This window comes from Triticum urartu, chromosome 2 (genome assembly GCF_003073215.2).
Source record: "Triticum urartu cultivar G1812 chromosome 2, Tu2.1, whole genome shotgun sequence".
Classification (NCBI taxonomy): Eukaryota; Viridiplantae; Streptophyta; class Magnoliopsida; order Poales; family Poaceae; genus Triticum; species Triticum urartu.
The window spans coordinates 658,881,362-658,894,615 of NC_053023.1; positions in this window are offsets into that span (position 1 = coordinate 658,881,362).

The window sequence follows — 13,254 nt, forward strand, 5'->3', positions numbered from 1 at the left end:
CCTTTATAATCACCCAGTTACGTTGTGATGTTTGGTAGCACACAAAGTGTTCCTCCGGTAAACGGGAGTTGCATAATCTCATAGTCATAGGAACATGTATAAGTCACGAAGAAAGTAATAGCAACATACTAAACGATCGGGTGCTAAGCTAATGGAATGGGTCATGTCAATCACCTCATTCTCCTAATGATGTGATCCCGTTAATCAAATGACAACTCATGTCTATGGTTAGGAAACATAACCATCTTCGATTAACGAGCTAGTCAAGTAGAGGCATACTAGTGACACTTTGTTTGTTTATGTATTCACACAAGTATTACGTTTCCGGTTAATACAATTCTAGCATGAATAATAAACATTTATCATGATATAAGGAAATAAATAATAACTTTATTATTGCCTCTAGGGCATATTTCCTTCAGTCTCCCACTTGCACTAGAGTCAATAATCTAGATTACACAGTAATGATTCTAACACCCATGGAGCCTTGGTGTTGATCATGTTTTGCTCGTGGAAGAGGCTTAGTCAATGGGTCTGCTACATTCAGATCCGTATGTATCTTGCAAATCTCTATGTCTCCCGCCTGGACTAGATCCCGGATGGAATTGAAGCATCTCTTGATGTGCTTGGTTCTCTTGTGAAATCTGGATTCCTTTGCCAAGGCAATTGCACCAGTATTGTCACAAAATATTTTCATTGGACCCGATGCACTAGGTATGACACCTAGATCAGATATGAACTCCTTCATCCAGACTCCTTCGTTTGCTGCTTCCGAAGCAGCTATGTACTCCGCTTCACATGTAGATCCCGCCACGATGCACCAACTGACAGCTCCACCGTTTAATGTAAATACGTATCCGGTTTGCGATTTAGAATCGTCCGGATCAGTGTCAAAGCTTGCATCAATGTAACCATTTACGATGAGCTCTTTGTCACCTCCATACACGAGAAACATATCCTTAGTCCTTTTCAGGTATTTCAGGATGTTCTTGACCGCTGTCCAGTGATCCACTCCTGGATTACTTTGGTACCTCCCCGCTAGACTTATAGCAAGGCACACATCAGGTCTGGTACACAGCATTGCATACATGATAGAGCCTATGGCTGAAGCATAGGGAACATCTTTCATTTTCTCTCTATCTTCTGCAGTGGTCGGGCATTGAGTCTTACTCAACTTCACACCTTGTAACACAGGCAAGAATCCTTTCTTTGCTTGATCCATTTTGAACTTCTTCAAAACTTTGTCAAGGTATGTGCTTTGTGAAAGTCCAATTAAGCATCTTGATCTATCTCTATAGATCTTAATGCCCAATATGTAAGAAGCTTCACCGAGGTCTTTCATTGAAAAACTCTTATTCAAGTATCCCTTTATGCTATCCAGAAATTCTATATCATTTCCGATTAGCAATATGTCATCCACATATAATATAAGAAATGCTACAGAGCTCCCACTCACTTTCTTGTAAATACAGACTTCTCCAAAAGTCTGTACAAAACCAAATGCTTTGATCACACTATCAAAGCGTTTATTCCAACTCCGAGATGTTTGCACCAGTCCATAAATGGATCGCTGGAGCTTGCACACTTTGTTAGCTCCTTTTGGATCGACAAAACCTTCCGGCTGCATCATATACAACTCTTCTTCCAGAAAACCATTCAGGAATGCAGTTTTGACATCCATCTGCCAAATTTCATAATCATAAAATGTGGCAATTGCTAACATGATTCGGACAGACTTAAGCATCGCTACGGGTGAGAAGGTCTCATCGTAGTCAATTCCTTGAACTTGTCGAAAACCTTTTGCGACAATTCGAGCTTTGTAGACAGTAACATTACCGTCAGCGTCAGTCTTCTTCTTGAAGATCCATTTATTTTCAATTGCTTGCCGATCATTGGGCAAGTCAACCAAAGTCCACACTTTGTTCTCATACATGGATCCCATCTCAGATTTCATGGCTTCAAGCCATTTTGCGGAATCTGGGCTCACTATTGCTTCTTCATAGTTTGTAGGTTCATCATGATCTAGTAGCATGACTTCCAGAACAGGATTACCGTACCACTCTGGTGCGGATCTTACTCTGGTTGATCTACGAGGTTCAGTAGTAACTTGTTCTGAAGTTTCATGATCATCATCATTAGCTTCCTCACTAATTGGTGTAGGTGTCATAGAAACCGGTTTCTGTGATGTACTACTTTCCAATAAGGGAGCAGGTACAGTTACCTCATCAAGTTCTACTTTCCTCCCACTCACTTCTTTTGAGAGAAACTCCTTCTCTAGAAAGGATCCATTCTTAGCAACAAATGTCTTGCCTTCGAATCTGTGATAGAAGGTGTACCCAACAGTCTCCTTCGGGTATCCTATGAAGACACATTTCTCCGATTTGGGTTCGAGCTTATCAAGTTGAAGCTTTTTCACGTAAGCATCGCAGCCCCAAACTTTCAGAAAAGACAACTTTGGTTTCTTGCCAAACCATAGTTCATAAGGCGTCGTCTCAACGGATTTTGATGGTGCCCTATTTAACGTGAATGCGGCCGTCTCTAAAGCATAACCCCAAAACGATAGCGGTAAATCTGTAAGAGACATCATAGATCGCACCATATCAAGTAAAGTACGATTACGACGTTCGGACACACCATTACGCTGTGGTGTTCCGGGTGGCGTGAGCTGCGAAACTATTCCGCATTGTTTCAAATGTAAACCAAACTCGTAACTCAAATATTCTCCTCCACGATCAGATCGTAGAAACTTTATTTTCTTGTTACGATGATTTTCAACTTCACTCTGAAATTCTTTGAACTTTTCAAATGTTTCAGACTTATGTTTCATTAAGTAGATATACCCATATCTGCTTAAATCATCTGTGAAGGTGAGAAAATAACGATATCCGCCACGAGCTTCAACATTCATTGGACCACATACATCTGTATGTATGATTTCCAACAAATCTGTTGCTCTCTCCATAGTACCGGAGAACGGCGTTTTAGTCATCTTGCCCATGAGGCACGGTTCGCAAGTACCAAGTGATTCATAATTAAGTGGTTCCAAAAGTCCATCAGTATGGAGTTTCTTCACGCGCTTTACACTGATATGACCTAAACGGCAGTGCCACAAATAAGTTGCACTATCATTATCAACTCTGCATCTTTTGGCTTCAACATTATGAATATGTGTATCACTACTATCGAGATTCATCAAAAATAGACCACTCTTCAAGGGTGCATGACCATAAAAGATATTACTCATATAAATAGAACAACCATTATTCTCTGATTTAAATGAATAACCGTCTCGCATCAAACAAGATCCATATATAATGTTCATGCTCAACGCTGGCACCAAATAACAATTATTTAGGTCTAATACTAATCCCGATGGTAGATGTAGAGGTAGCGTGTCGACCGCGATCACATCGACTTTGTAACCATTTCCCACGCGCATCGTCACCTCGTCCTTCGCCAGTGTTCGCTTAATCCGTAGTCCCTGTTTCGAGTTGCAAATATTAGCAACAGAACCAGTATCAAATACCCAGGTGCTACTGCGAGCTCTAGTAAGGTACACATTAATAACATGTATATCACATATACCTTTGTTCACCTTGCCATCCTTCTTATCCACCAAATACTTGGGGCAGTTCCGCTTCCAGTGACCAGTCTGCTTGCAGTAGAAGCACTCAGTTTCAGGCTTAGGTCCATACTTGGGTTTCTTCTCCTGAGTAGCAACTTGCTTGTTGTTCTTCTTGAAGTTCCCCTTCTTTTCCCCCTTGCCCTTTTTCTTGAAACTAGTGGTCTTGTTGACCATCAACACTTGATGCTCCTTCTTGATTTCTACCTCCGCAGCTTTTAGCATTGCGAAGAGCTCGGGAATTGTCTTATCCATCCCTTGCATATTATAATTCATCACGAAGCTCTTGTAGCTAGGTGGAAGTGATTGGAGAATTCTGTCAATGACGCAAACATCCAGAAGATTAACTCCCAGTTGAATCAAGTGATTATTATACCTAGAAATTTTGAGTATATGCTCACTGACAGAACTGTTCTCCTCCATCTTGCAGCTATAGAACTTATTGGAGACTTCATATCTCTCAATCTGGGCATTTGCTTGAAATATTAGCTTCAACTCCTGGAACATCTCATATGCTCCATGACGTTCAAAACGTCGTTGAAGACCCGGTTCTAAGCCGTAAAGCATGGCACATTGAACTATCGAGTAGTCATCAGCTTTGCTCTGCCAGACGTTCTTAACGTCGTCAGTTGTATCAGCAGCAGACCTGCCACCCAGCGGTGCTTCCAGGACGTAATTCTTCTGTGCAGCAATGAGGATAATCCTCAAGTTACGGACCCAGTCCGTATAATTGCTACCATCATCTTTCAACTTTGCTTTCTCAAGGAACGCATTAAAATTCAACAAAACAATAGCACGGGCCATCTATCTACAATCAAACATAAACAAGTAAGATACTATCAGGTACTAAGTTCATAATAAATTTTAGTTCAATTAATCATATTACTTAAGAACTCCCACTTAGAAAGACATCCCTCTAATCTTCTAAGTGATCACGTGATCCAAATCAACTAAACCATAACCGATCATCACGTGAAATGGAGTAGTTTTCAATGGTGAACATCACTATGTTGATCATATCTACTATATGATTCACGCTCGACCTTTCGGTCTCAGTGTTCCGAGGCCATATCTGCATATGCTAGGCTCGTCAAGTTTAACCTGAGTATTCCGCGTGTGCAAAACTGGCTTGCACCCGTTGTAGATGGACGTAGAGCTTATCACACCCGATCATCACATGGTGTCTGGGCACGACGAACTTTGGCAATGGTGCATACTCAGGGAGAACACTTTTATCTTGAAATTTAGTGACAGATCATCTTATAATGCTACCGTCAATCAAAGCAAGATAAGATGCATAAAAGATAAACATCACATGCAATCAATATAAGTGATATGATATTGCCATCATCATCTTGTGCTTGTGATCTCCATCTCCGAAGCATCGTCATGATCACCATCGTCACCGGTGCGACACCTTGATCTCCATCGTAGCATCGTTGCCGTCTTGCCAATCTTATGCTTCTACGACTATCGCTACCAGTTAGTGATAAAGTAAAGCATTACAGGGTGATTGCATTGCATACAATAAAGCGACAACCATATGGCTCCTGCCAGTTGCCGATAACTTGGTTACAAAACATGATCATCTCATACAATAAAATTTAGCATCATGCCTTGACCATATCACATCACAACATGCCCTGCAAAAACAAGTTAGACGTCCTCTACTTTGTTTGTTGCAAGTTTTACGTGGCTGCTACGGGCTTAGCAAGAACCAATCTTACCTACGCATCAAAAACCACAACGATAGTTTGTCAAGTTGGTGTTGTTTTAACCTTCACAAGGACCGGGCGTAGCCACACTCGGTTCAACTAAAGTTGGAGAAACTGACACCCGCCAGCCACTTGTGTGCAAAGCACGTCGGTAGAACCAGTCTTGCGTAAGCGTACGCGTAATGTCGGTCCGGGCCGCTTCATCCAACAATACCGCCGAACCAAAGTATGACATGCTGGTAAGCAATATGACTTATATCGCCCACAACTCACTTGTGTTCTACTCGTGCATATAACATCAACACATAAAACCTAGTGAAAGCACAAGTGCTCCCTAGGTGGTTTTGATAATTGATGACAACATATCTCTTGTTGGACTAACATTTCTATCTAGCATGTTTCAGATAAGTTCAACAATGGAGTGGCATGGACTAAAGGTTGTGGGAACTCCTTCAAGATGCTAAGGACAAAGGATTGGCTAAAGCTTAAAGCTCAAGACTCTTCATTTTACATTTTAGTGATCCAAGATCACATTGAGTCCATAGGAAAAGCCAATACTATCAAGGAGGGATGAGGTGTTGCTTAATGAGCCTCTTGCTTCATGTGCTTAATGATATGCTCCAAAATCCTCAGCTACTTTCCCACTTCCACATATGACCTAAACCCTAAGCCAAACTCGGTCCTACCGATTCTTCCTATCCGGCGCCACCGGGTTTCACTTGTCATAAGCCACTGCCAAACCCTAATCAGTTCGGTCTCACTGATGGGATCTCGGTCTCACCGAGATGGGCTTGCAAACTCTCTGTTACCCATTGCAATATTCTCGGTCCCACCGAGATATGCAATCGGTCCCACCAAGTTTGCTTGGCCAAATCTCAGTTTCACTTATTACCCAAATCGGTCCCACCGAGTTTGAGTAATCGGTCAAACCGAGTTTTGGATTTACCCTAACCCTAGCACATCGGTCCCACCGAGTTGATCCAGTCGGTCCCACCGAAATCTCTAACGGTCACTAGGTTTACCTTTTCGGTCAGACCGAGTTTGTTGATTCGGTCCCACCGAGATTGGAAAACTGTGTGTAACGGTTGGATTTTGTGTGGAGGCTATATATACCCCTCCACCTCCTCTTCATTCGTGGAGAGAGCCATCAGAACACATACACAATTCCAACTCATATGTTCTGAGAGAGAACCACCTACTCATGTGTTGAGACCAAGATATTCCATTCCTACCATATGAATATTGATCTCTAGCCTTCCCCAAGTTGCTTTCCACTCAAACCCTCTTTCCATCAGATCCAAATCCTATGAGAGAGAGTTGAGTGTTGGGGAGACTATCATTTGAAGCACAAGAGCAAGGAGTTCATTACCTACACACCATTTGTTACTTCTTGGAGAGTGGTGTCTCCTAGATTGGCTAGGTGTCACTTGGGAGCCTCCGACAAGATTGTGGAGTTGAACCAAGGAGTTTGTAAGGGCAAGGAGATCGCCTACTTCGTGAAGATCTACCGCTAGTGAGGCAAGTCCTTCGTGGGCGATGGCCATGGTGGGATAGACAAGGTTGCTACTTCGTGGACCCTTTGTGGGTGGTTGCTTCTTCGTGGACCCTTTGTGGGTGGAGCCCTCCGTGGACTCGCGCAATCGTTACCCTTCGTGGGTGGAGCCCTCCGTGGAATCGTGCAACCGTTACCCTTCGTGGGTTGAAGTCTCCATCAACGTGGATGTAGGATAGCACCACCTATCCGAACCACGGGAAAAACATCCGTGTCTCCAATTGCGTTTGATTTCTCCAAACCCTTCCCCTTACATTCTTACAAGTTGCATGCTTTAATTTCCGCTGCCTATACACTCTTTGCATACTTGCTTGATATGTATTGTGAATGTTGAAATTATGCCAAAACTCCACTTAAACCGAAAAAGCTTAAAAATTGCAACTTTAGCACTAAGTGTCTAATCACCCCCCTCTAGACACATCTACTTCTAGATCCTACAAGTGGTATCAGAGCTTTGGTCTCCATTGCCTTGGTTTAATCACCATTGGAGGAAGATGGATGTGTCTACTTTAGGGAGTCTTAGACATAGAGTGCCTATTCTTGATGGAGAGTATTTTCATGAGTGGAAAAATGAAATGCTTGTAATCTTCAATCAATATCATTTGAACAAGTATATTGCTAGTCCTTGTGCTCCTCATATTGATCCTTTGCATCCTACCCTAGATGAAGATATTGACATGATTCGCAATCTTAGAACTATTGATCTCATCATTAGAGGATTGCCCAAAAATTTGATTGCTAGTTTGCCTACTCTTAATTGTGCCTATACTATATGGAAATTTCTTGAGGAACGATTTCCCGATCATTCCTTGAAAACTTTGGATGAAAGTCTCCATAAATCTATTGCCTTGAGTAAGATGAACTCTAGTGATCCTAGTTTTGGTAATTGTCTTTTTGAACTTACCAATCATAAGCATGCTAAAGGAGATGTTGGAATCATTAGTGATATTATATTCGAAGCTATAAGAATTCATAAAAGTGACCACTTTGATGACCATTTATCTAATGAATTATCCTCTCTAGGAAATGATGAGTCACAAGATCATGATGAACATGGATACTATGATGATGATAGTGACTTCGATCTTGATGATGCAATGAGACATTTTGGTCTTACGGCAAATCTTCGGGGATATGCGTCAGGAGGAAAGGAATAGGTTCTTGATAGTGGATGTACTGATCATATGACCGGAGATGAAGAGATGTTCCGTGAGCTTGCTGAAAATGACAACCCTCGAAAATATGTCACCTTTGGTGATAATTCAAAGGGTAAAGTGGTTGGCCTTGGTAAGGTGGCCATCTCACATGATAGTTCCATTCAAAATGTCATGCTCGTTGAATCTCTTGGCTACAACTTACTTTCAGTATCTAGACTTGCTGATTTCGGTTTGAATGTCCTATTTACTAAGGTAGATTGCCAAGTATTTCGTCGAGACAATCATAAAATGGTATTTACCGGTATGCATAGAGGTGATCTTTACATTGTCGATTTCTCTAAAAATGCACAACCTAAAACTTGCTTTGTTGCTAAATCCTCAAAAGTTGGTTGTGGCATAGACGACTAGGTCACGTTGGCATGAGAAACCTTGACAAGCTTATTAAAGGAAATCATATCCTTGGAGTTAACGATGTCATATTTGATAAGGATAGACTTTGCAGTGCTTGTCAAGTAGGTAAACAGGTTGGAGGAAGACATCCCGTGAAGAACATCATGACCACAAGGAGGCCACTCGAGCTACTTCATATGGATCTTTTTGGTCCCAACGCCTACAAGAGTCTCGGTGGAAATTCTTTTGGTCTAGTTATAGTTGATGATTTTTCAAGATTTACGTGGGTGTTCTTTCTTAATGACAAGTCGCAGGTCCAGAAGATCTTCAAAAACTTCGCTAGGAAGGCCCAAAATCAGTTTGACGTGAAGATCAAGAAGGTTCGGAGTGACAACGGAACGGAGTTCAAGAACGCAAATGTGGACACCTTTCTTGACGAAGAAGGGATTTCACACGAGTTCTCGGCTATGTACACACCTCAACAAAATGGAGTTGTTGAGAGGAAGAACCGGACGCTCATCGAGATGGCAAGAACGATGCTTGATGAATACAAGACGCCGAAACACTTTTGGGCAGAAGCGGTTGAGACAGCTTGTCACGCAACAAATCGCTTGTATCTTCACAAGCTACTCGGCAAGACGGCATACGAGCTTCTCACCGGTAACAAACCCCAAGTTGGATACTTTCGAGTATTCGGCTCAAAGTGCTACATTCTTGATAAGCATCATCGTTCAAAGTTTGCTCCTAAATCTCATGAAGGTTTTCTACTTGGTTATGGCTCAAACTCTCACACTTACCGTGTCTACAACAATTTCACCCGAAAGGTTGAAGAGACGGTAGATGTGAAGTTTGATGAATCTAATGGCTCGCAAGTAGAGTAATTGCCAATTGATGTAGGAGACAAAGACCCTTCAGAAGCAATCCAAGACTTGTCCATTGGCAAAATTCGTCCAACGGAGGTGAAGGAGAGTACCTCGTCCGTCCAAGTGGAAGCTTCTACTTCACGACAAGGTGAACCAAGAATTGATACGGAAGCATCCACAAGTGGGACACACCAAGATGAAGAAGACGAGGAAGTACATCAACACAAACATCAACAACCTCCTTCTCCACCACGACAAGAGAACAACAACGTCAACAATGAAGAAGGCCAAGAAGAAGAAGAAGATGAAGAAGATGTTCAACGAAGACCCAAGCAAAAGCTCTCACGAGTTCGAGCAAGAATTGCCAAAGATCATCCCGTCGAGCAAATCCTCAATGATATACAAACCGGGAGAATCACTCGCTCAAAAACTCGTTTAGCTAACTTTTGTGAAAACTATTCATTCATCTCTAGCATTGAACCTATGAAGGTTGAAGAAGCATTGGAAGATCTGGATTGGATAAACGCTATGCATGAAGAGCTACACAATTTTGAAAGAAACCAAGTTTGGACATTGGTTGAGAAGCCCGACAACAACCACAACATCATTGGTACCAAATGGGTGTTTCGCAACAAGCAAGATGAAGATGGACAAGTGGTTCGCAACAAAGCACGTCTCGTCGCCCAAGGGTACACACAAGTCGAAGGTATGGACTATGGTGAGACATATGCTCCCGTTGCTAGACTTGAGTCCATTCGCATCTTACTTGCCTATGCTAATCACCATAATATCACCTTGTACCAAATGGACATTAAAAGTGCTTTTCTAAATGGTGAAATAGAGGAGGAAGTTTATGTCAAACAACCTCCCGGCTTTATCAATCCTAAGAAACCAAATCATGTTTACAAACTTCACAAAGCTCTTTATGGTCTTAAACAAGCTCCTAGAGCATGGTATAAATGCTTGACCAAGTTCCTTACTACAAGTGGTTTTGAAATTGGTAAAATTGATTCTACTCTTTTTACTAAAAGGGTTAATGGAGAACTATTTGTATGCCAAATTTATGTTGATGATATCATATTTGGTTCAACTAACCTCTCTTTAGTGAAAAGTTTGGAAAGCTAATGTCAGAGAAGTTTGAGATGTCTATGATGAGTGAACTCAAATTCTTTCTCGGTTTGCAAATCAAGCAAACTACGGAAGGTACATTTGTCTCTCAAACAAAGTACACCAAGGACTTATTCAAGAAGTTCAATATGCAAGAATGCAAAGGTATTTCTACACCCATGCCTACTAGTGGACATAATGATTTGACCAAAGATGGTGAACCGGTTGATCAAAAGGTTTATCACTCTATGATTGGTTCATTGTTATACCTATGTGCTTCACGTCCCGATATTATGCTAAGTGTGTGCATGTGTGCACGATATCAAGCTGCTCCTAAAGAATGTCATCTTAAGGCTGTGAAAAGGATAGTGACATACTTAATTCATACACCAAATTTTGGCATTTGGTATCCTAAGAGGTCTTTTTTTGATCTTGTTGGCTATTCCGACTCGGATTATGCCGGAGACAAGGTTGATAGTGTTGGGGAACGTAGCAATAATTCAAAATTTTCCTACGTGTCACCAAGATCAATCTATGGAGTCATCTAGCAACGAGGGAGGAGTGGATCTACATACCCTTGTAGATCGCGCGCGGAAGCGTTCAAGAGAACGGGGTTGATGGAGTCGTACTCGTCGTGATCCAAATCACCGATGATCCTAGCGCCGAACGGACGGCACCTCCGCGTTCAACACACGTACGGAGCAGTGACGTATCCTCCTTCTTGATCCAGCAAGGGGGAAGGAGAGGTTGATGGAGATCCAGCAGCACGACGGCGTGGTGGTGGCAGTAGCGGGATTCCAACAGGGCTTCGCCAAGCGCTGCGGGAGGAGGGAGATGTGTCATGGGAGGGAGAGGGAGGCGCCAGGGCTTAGGTATGGTTGCCCTCCCTTCCCCCCCACTATATATAGGGCCAAGGGAGAGGGGGAGGGCGCAGCCTTGCCCCTTCCTCCAAGGAAGGGTGCGGCCAAGGGGGGGAGGAGTCCATCCTCCCCAAGGCACCTCGGAGGTGCCTTCCCCCTTTAGGACTCTACCCTCCTCTTGTCCCTTTGGCGCATGGGCCTCTAGGGGCTGGTGCCCTTGGCCCATATAGGCCAAGGCGTACCCCCTACAGCCCATGTGGCCCCCCGGGGCAGGTGGCCCCACCCGGTGGACCCCCGGGACCCTTCCGGTGGTCCCGGTACAATACCGGTGACCCCGAAACTTGTCCCGATGGCCGAAATAGCACTTCCTATATATAATTCTTTACCTCCGGACCATTCCGGAATTCCTCGTGACGTCCGGGATCTCATCCGGGACTCCGAACAACTTTCGGGTTACCGCATACTAATATCTCTATAACCCTAGCGTCACCGAACCTTAAGTGTGTAGACCCTACGGGTTCGGGAGACATGCAGACATGACCGAGATGACTCTCCGGTCAATAACCAACAGTGGGATCTGGATACCCATGTTGGCTCCCACATGTTCCACGATGATCTCATCGGATGAACCACGATGTCGAGGATTCGATCAATCCCGTATTCAATTCCCTTTGTCTAGCGGTAACGACACTTGCCCGAGATTCGATCGTCGGTATCCTGATACCTTGTTCAATCTCATTACCGGCAAGTCTCTTTACTCGTTCTGTAACACATCATCCCATGATCAACTCCTTGATCACATTGTGCACATTATGATGATGTCCTACCGAGTGGGCCCAGAGACACCTCTCCGTCACACGGAGTGACAAGTCCCAGTCTCGATTCGTGCCAACCCAACAGACACTTTCGGAGATACCCGTAGTGTACCTTTATAGCCACCCAATTATGTTGTGACGTTTGGCACACCCAAAGCACTCCTACGGTATCCGGGAGTTGCACAATCTCATGGTCTAAGGAAATGATACTTGACATTAGAAAAGCTTTAGCACACGAACTACATGATCTTGTGCTAGGCTTAGGATTGGGTCTTGTCCATCACATCATTCTCCCAATGATGTGATCCCGTTATCAATGACATCCAATGTCCATGGTCAGGAAACCGTAACCATCTATTGATCAACGAGCTAGTCAACTAGAGGCTTACTAGGGACATGGTGTTGTCTATGTATCCACACATGTATCTGAGTTTCCTATCAATACAATTCTAGCATGGATAATAAACGATTATCATGAACAAGGAAATATAATAATAACTAATTTATTATTGCCTCTAGGGCATATTTCCAACAGTCTCCCACTTGCACTAGAGTCAATAATCTAGTTCACATTGATATGTGATTAACACTGAAGGTCACATCCCCATGTGACTAACACCCAAAGAGTTTACTAGAGTCAATAATCTAGTTCACATTTACCATGTGATTAACACTCGATGAGTTTTGGGTTTGATCATGTTATGCTTGTGAGAGAGGTTATAGTCAACGGGTTTGAACCTTTCAGATCCGTGTGTGCTTTACAAATCTCTATGTCATCTCCTAGATGCAGCTACCACGCTCTATTTGGAGCTATTCCAAATAACTGTTCTACTATAAGAATCCAGTTTACTACTCAGAATAATCTGGATTAGTGTCAAAGTTTGCATCGGCGTATCCCTTTACGACGAACTCTTTTACCACCTCCATAATCGAGAAAATTCCTTAGTCCACTAGTTACTAAGGATAACTTTGACCGCTGTCCTGTGATCCATACTTGGATCACTCTTGTACCCCTTGACTGACTCATGGCAAGGCACACTTCAGGTGCGGTACACAGCATAGCATACTGTAGAGCCTATGTCTTGAGCATAGGGGACGACCTTCGTCCTTTCTCTCTATTCTGCCGTGGTCGAGTTTTAAGTCTTAACTTCATACCTTACAACTCAGGCAAGA